Here is a 6,347-nt window from a genome sequence, read left to right as displayed (position 1 = left end):
GGAGTCCGCGTCCCACATCGCTGCTCATGCGCAACCCAGCACCGATACAGAACGTGAGTAGATGTCAGGTTAGGTTTAAATACATTCCTAATGGATATGCAGGATTTAGATTATAATTTGTCATAGAATATGTGGGCATGGGATTTAGTTATGTATTGATAGTGAATGCATACTACATTAAATCAAGAAAAATAAAAAAAAGTAAATGAGCACCAAACTATGTAAAAAGTGTATAGTGACACCTAAGGCCAGGGAGGAGGTACAGGAAATATATAAATTTATATAATATATATATATATATATATATAATGTGACAAGTGAAACACTGACATAATAATCATGAATCAATGAATATGAAAAACCTAATGACATTAATAATCATATGATAGATCATACAAAAAACAAACGTGAGTAAGATCAAACAACAGTGTTAGGCTTTATTCAGACGAACGGGAAAAACGTCCGTGCAACGCGCGTGATTTGCACGGACCTATATTAGTCTATGGGGCCATGCAGACATGTCCGTGATTTTTACTCAGCGTGAGTCTGCTGAAAAAAATCACGACATGTCCGTTCTTTGGGCGTTTTGCGCGAATCACGCACCCATTGAAGTCAATGGGTGCGTGAAAACCACGCATGTCGCACGGAAGCACTTCCGTGCGAACAGCGTGATTCGCGCAACAGCTGTCAAAAGGATGAATGAATGAAAACAAAAGCACCACGTGCTTTTCTGTTTACAAACATCCAAATAGAGTTTCATAATGATGGCGGCTGCGCGAAAAGCACGCAGCCGCGCATCATATGCTGCTGCCCCATGGAGCTGTTAAGTGGCTTTTGCGCACGTAAAACGCAGCGTTTTTGCATGCGCAAAAACGCCACGCTCGTGTGAATGAGGCCTTAAGGTGCCAACAAAGGGCACAGAGAAAAGGGGAAATACATATCCATCGAAAGATAATAATAATAAAAAGTGAAAAATACAAAGTAATCATAATAATAAAAATAATGCAACCACTAATGTACATTACACATGCCCCCATAAACAGATCAAAAGACAAAAAGAGGATTATTCAAATAACCCTTCGATTCGTTCTTTCCAAGGTCGTTCCTGGATACATATACTATCACACGTTCATACAGGCCGAAGAGAATTATCATACTAGATTAAGATCCGAATCTGAGTATAGACATAAATAAAACAATAAGCACTTTATTATCCAATTTTTAAAATACCAACTATTAAAAATATTAGAAATTAAATTCAAAAGGCAAAGACCTCAAAGGAAAGCTGCAAAGCTCAATTTTTCGTTCAAACCCAAAGGGGTCATAGTGCCCAAGGTCGTGATCCATCTACATTCCTTTTGGGCTAACAGACTCTTCGCATCTCCTCCTCTGACACTACAGTGCACCCTATCAATTCCCCTAACCTTGAAGCTTTTGGGGTCTCCCCCCATGGTTTTTATTTAAAATTATTTTAATAAATAATGCAATCACACCGATATTTTTATTTAAAAAAAATATATATATGCCGTTCAAAGGTTTACATTGCCTTTAACAAATACAGAATATTACAGATGTGCATTCATGTTTATTAAAAAAACAAGGCCTTGCACAGCAATTATTAGATACTAAGAAGTCTTCTCTTCACCCAGTGCAAAGATTCAGCTCGCTTCCTTTAACCTGTATCTAAATACTGTGACAAAGGCAGAGGTGCTTGAATATTCCCAGCCAGCCCTCAGCTATGCCCTGGTTTCATGTTTCTGGTGTTTACGCATGTTACTGATTTCTCCTTCATTATCACTTTATTGCGTTCGATTTCTTTTATGTAACATTTTACTGTATAGCAGTAGACTAAGGCTTCGTTCACATCTGCGCTAGCGTCCCGTTCCGTATGAGTTTTCCGTCGGAACAGGACTCTGACTGACACAAACGGAAACCAAAGGTTTCGGTTTCCATCACCATTGATTTCAATGGGGACTGATCCGGTGCCATTGGTTTCCGTTTGTCTCAGTTGTTCAAGGGTTCCGTCGTTTTGATGGAATCAATGGCGAAGTCGACTATGCGTAACATGAGTTTGTGTCAGTCAGGGTCCCGTTCCGACGGAAACCTCCGACAACGTCGGAACGGGACCCTAGTGCAGATGTGAACGAAGCCTAAGCTATATTATAAATCCTTAGGCCTCATGCACACGACCGTGTTTTTGCGTCCGCAATTCCCCCGAAAATCCACGGGAGAATTGCGGCCCCATTCTTTTCTATGGGGCCGTGCACACGACCGTAGTTTTTGCGGTCCGTGCACGGCCCGGGAGCCCGGACCGCAGAAAGTACGGCCATGTCTTATTACGGTCCGGAGTTGCGGTCCGGGCTCATTGAAAACAATGGCCGCGGCCATGTGCATGTGCGGGCGGCTTGCGGCTGACAGTCCGCTGACAGTCCGCAGCCGGCCGACCCGAAAATCACGGCCGTGCACACGGCTACGGTCGGGCTACGGTCGTGTGCATGAGGCCTTAGTATAACTAGTCTGTCTCTTCACTGCAGCAAATTCCATTTCTTATGTACTGGTGACCTAACTAGAACCCTATAAGAGAATAGAGTAATACAAAATTCTTGGAATGTTTATTTTAATAATCCTATTAAATATATTAACCTTTCAATCCTGGAAGCATAAATGACAGTAAGTAGTAAAGAAGGTGGTAATTATAGGGGCGCAGAGATCGCAGTTACACACGGGTCCTGGTGGCCTGCTGGTACTGAGCACAGTGTAAAATAAATGGGAGGGCTATAAAAGGGGTTAAAGGGATTTTGTCACCCAAAATTGTCATATAAAATCAGCAGCACAGTAAGATAGCTTAGCCTCATCTGAATATAATGCGGTCTTCGTTTTGCGTGGCTCCGTTGCAGAAATATGTTTATTTGTAATATGCAAATGAGCATCTTGGAGCATTGAGTGTCATCGTTGCGCCAAACAGCTCTACGTTCTCTACCCAGGCCGTCCCTCCCTCCCTGCCTCCCTTCCTTCCTTCTCTGACAGGACCACTGAAGTTTCACGGGTCAAACCGGCCCTACAGCGCATGCGACGATTAAGTCACGCTACGCACGGATTAGTGTGATGTAATCGGCGCATGCGCAGTAGAGCCGGTTCGACCTGTGACTTTCAGTGGGCTTGTCAGTCAGAGAAGGAAGAAAGGGAGGGACTGACTGGGGAGAGAACGTAGAGCTGTTTGGAGCAACGGTGACGCCCTCCTGCAAGCCAACATCAGTGGCACTTTCGTGGCAAGGTCTGTATAGATATAACCAGCTAGAGTCTCGCCTACAGAAGGGCACAGGTTAGGAAGGATATTATTGCCTCCATCTTTCTATGCCTGGCTTACTGGCTGATTGTGCCTCTGAATCTATTAACCCCTTGAGGACCAAGCTCATTTTGGCCTTGAGGACCAGACCCATTTTTTCAAATCTGACATGTGTCACTTTATTTGGTAATAACTCCGGAATGCTTTTACCTATCCAATTGATTATGAGATGTTTTCTCGTGACATATTGGACTTTGTTAGTGAAAAAATTTGGTCGATAAATTCATTGCTTATTTGTGAAAAACTCCAGAAATTTAGAGAAAATTTTAAGAAATTATGATTTTTCCAATTTGAAATGTATCTGTTTGTAAAACAGATAGTAATACCACACAAAATAGTTACTAATTAACATTTCCCATATGTCTACTTTATATTTGCATTGTTTTTTGAACATCCTTTTATTTTTCTAGGACGTTACAAGGCTTAGAACTTTAGCCGCAATTTCTCACATTTTTAAGAAAATTTCAAAAGGCTATTTTTTTCAGGGACGAGTTCAGTTCTGAAGTGGTTTTGAGGGCCCTATATATTAGAAACCCCCATAAAACACCATTTTGAAAACTGCACCCCTCAAAGTATTCAAAACAGCATTCAGAAAGTGTTTAAACCCTTTAGGCGTTTTACAGGAATTGATAATAGATTTTTTTTCTGTACCACAGACGGTTTTACCTGAGAAACGCATCTCAATATTTATTGACCAGATTCTGCGTATTTAGATATATACCACATGTGGCCCTAGTGTGCTAATGGACTGAAACACCGGCCTCCGAAGCAAAGGAGCACCTAGAGGATTTTGGGGCCTCTTTTTTTTAGAATATATTTTAGGCACCACGTCAGGTTTGAAGAGGTCTTGTGCTAAAACAGTGGAAACACCCCAAAAGTGACCCCATTTTTTAAACTACACCCCTCAGGGAATTTATCTAGGGGTATAGTTAGCATTTTGACCCCACAGGTATTTTGCTATATTTATTGGAGTTAGTCTCTGAAACTGAAAATCTATTTTTTTTTTTCTGAAAAAACATAGAAATTTTGAATTTTTGTAAGGAACAAAGGAGAAAAAGCACCTCAACATTTGTAAAGCAATTTCTCCCGATTATGGAAATACCCCATATGTGGTAAACTGCTGTTTGGACCCACAGCAGGGCTCAGAAGGGAATGAGTGCCATTTGGATTTTGGAAGCGCTGATTTTACTGGAATGGTTTTCGGTGCCGTGTTACGTTTGCAACACCCTGGTGGGACCTAAACAGTGGAAACCTCCCATTAGTGACCCCATTTTGGAAACTATACCCCTCAAGGAATTTTTCTAGTGGTATAGTTAGCATTTTGACCCCACAGGTTTTTTGCTGAATTTATTGGAATCAGTCTGTGAAGATGAAAAGAGACTTTTTTTCTAAAAAAAACAAACCAGAATTTTATTTTTATAAAGGAATACAAGAGAAAAAGCACCCCAACATTTGTAAAGCTATTTCTCCTGATTAAGGCAATACCCCACATGTGGTAATAAACTGCTGTTTGGACCCACGGCAGGGCTCAGAAGGGACGGAGCACCATTTGGCTTTTGCAGCACAGATTTTGCTGAATTGGTTTCTGGGGGCCATGTCGCATTTGCAGAGTCCCTGAAGTACCAGTACAGTAGAAATTCCCCAGGTGTGATCCCAATTTGGAGACTATACCCCTGAAAGAATTAAATTAGAGGTGTAGTGAGCATTTTTTAGCCCTCAGGTGTTTTATAGATTTTATTAGAATTGGCCAGTGAAAATGAAAAAATATTTTTTTTTCCAATAACCTGTAGATTTAGCTCATTTTTCATTTCCACAAGGAATACAGGAGAAAAGACACCCCAAAATGTGTTACACAATTTCTCCTGAGTAGGGAAATACCCCATATGTGGTTGTAAACTGCTATTTGGACATACGGCAAGGGTCTAAACGGAAAACCCGCAATTTTGTTTTTGGAGTGGAGATTTTACAAAATTAGTTTTTGACGCCATGTTGCATTGCGCTGAGGTACCAGTACAGTGAAAACTCCCGAGAAGTGACCCCATTTAGGAAACTACACCCCTCAAGGAATTCATCTAGAAGTGTAGTGAGCATTTTGACCACAAAGGTTTTGCAGAAATTAGTGCACAGTGGATGTTGCAGATTGAAAATTGCCATTTTCCACAGATATGCGCTATTTCAGTGCCCAATGTGTTGTGCCCAGCTTGTGCCACTGGAGACACACACCCCATAAATTGTTAAGCCGTTCTTCAGAGTACGGCAATACCCCATATGTGGTCATAAACTGCTGTTTGGGCACACTGCCAGGCCCAGAAAGACCGCTATTTGTCTTTTGGAGCGCAGATTTTGCTTGGTAGTAGTTTTGTTTAGTGTTTTACTGGTGTTTCCGTTTATAATGTGGGGGCATATGTAAGCTGTGCGGAGTACATCAGGGTATATGTAAGCTGGGCGGAGTACATCAGGGTATATGTAAGCTGGGAGGAGTACATCAGGGTATATGTAAGCTGGGCGGAGTACATCAGGGTATATGTAAGCTGGGCGGAGTACATCAGGGTATATGTAAGCTGGGCGGAGTACATCGGGGTATATGTAAGCTGGGCGGAGTACATCGGGGTATATGTAAGCTGGGCGGAGTACATCAGGGTATATGTAAGCTGGGCGGAGTACATCAGGGTATATGTAAGCTGGGCGGAGTACATCAGGGTATATGTAAGCTGGGCGGAGTGCAACAGGTCATACATAATAGGATGATGTAATAATGGGGTGAATGAATAATACCATTAATTATCTATGGATGGTGACGTACGCTTTGAACCAATCCTTCATGCACAGGCCGGTTATTGGGTGCAGGAGTCGCACTTCTAAAGCGTGTCCGTGGTATTGTACAAAATATCTGCACTTCAGCATTGCCTAATCTTTGACTTCACTAGCCCCATATGTAGCACAGACCCCAAAATGTCATCGTTTTCGCTGCATTTGCAGGGTCTACCAGTGGGGGCTAGCA

Source organism: Rhinoderma darwinii, chromosome 12 (genome assembly GCF_050947455.1).
Source record: "Rhinoderma darwinii isolate aRhiDar2 chromosome 12, aRhiDar2.hap1, whole genome shotgun sequence".
Classification (NCBI taxonomy): Eukaryota; Metazoa; Chordata; class Amphibia; order Anura; family Rhinodermatidae; genus Rhinoderma; species Rhinoderma darwinii.
The sequence above is the reverse complement of the archived record's forward strand: the minus strand, read 5'-3'. Positions refer to the sequence as shown.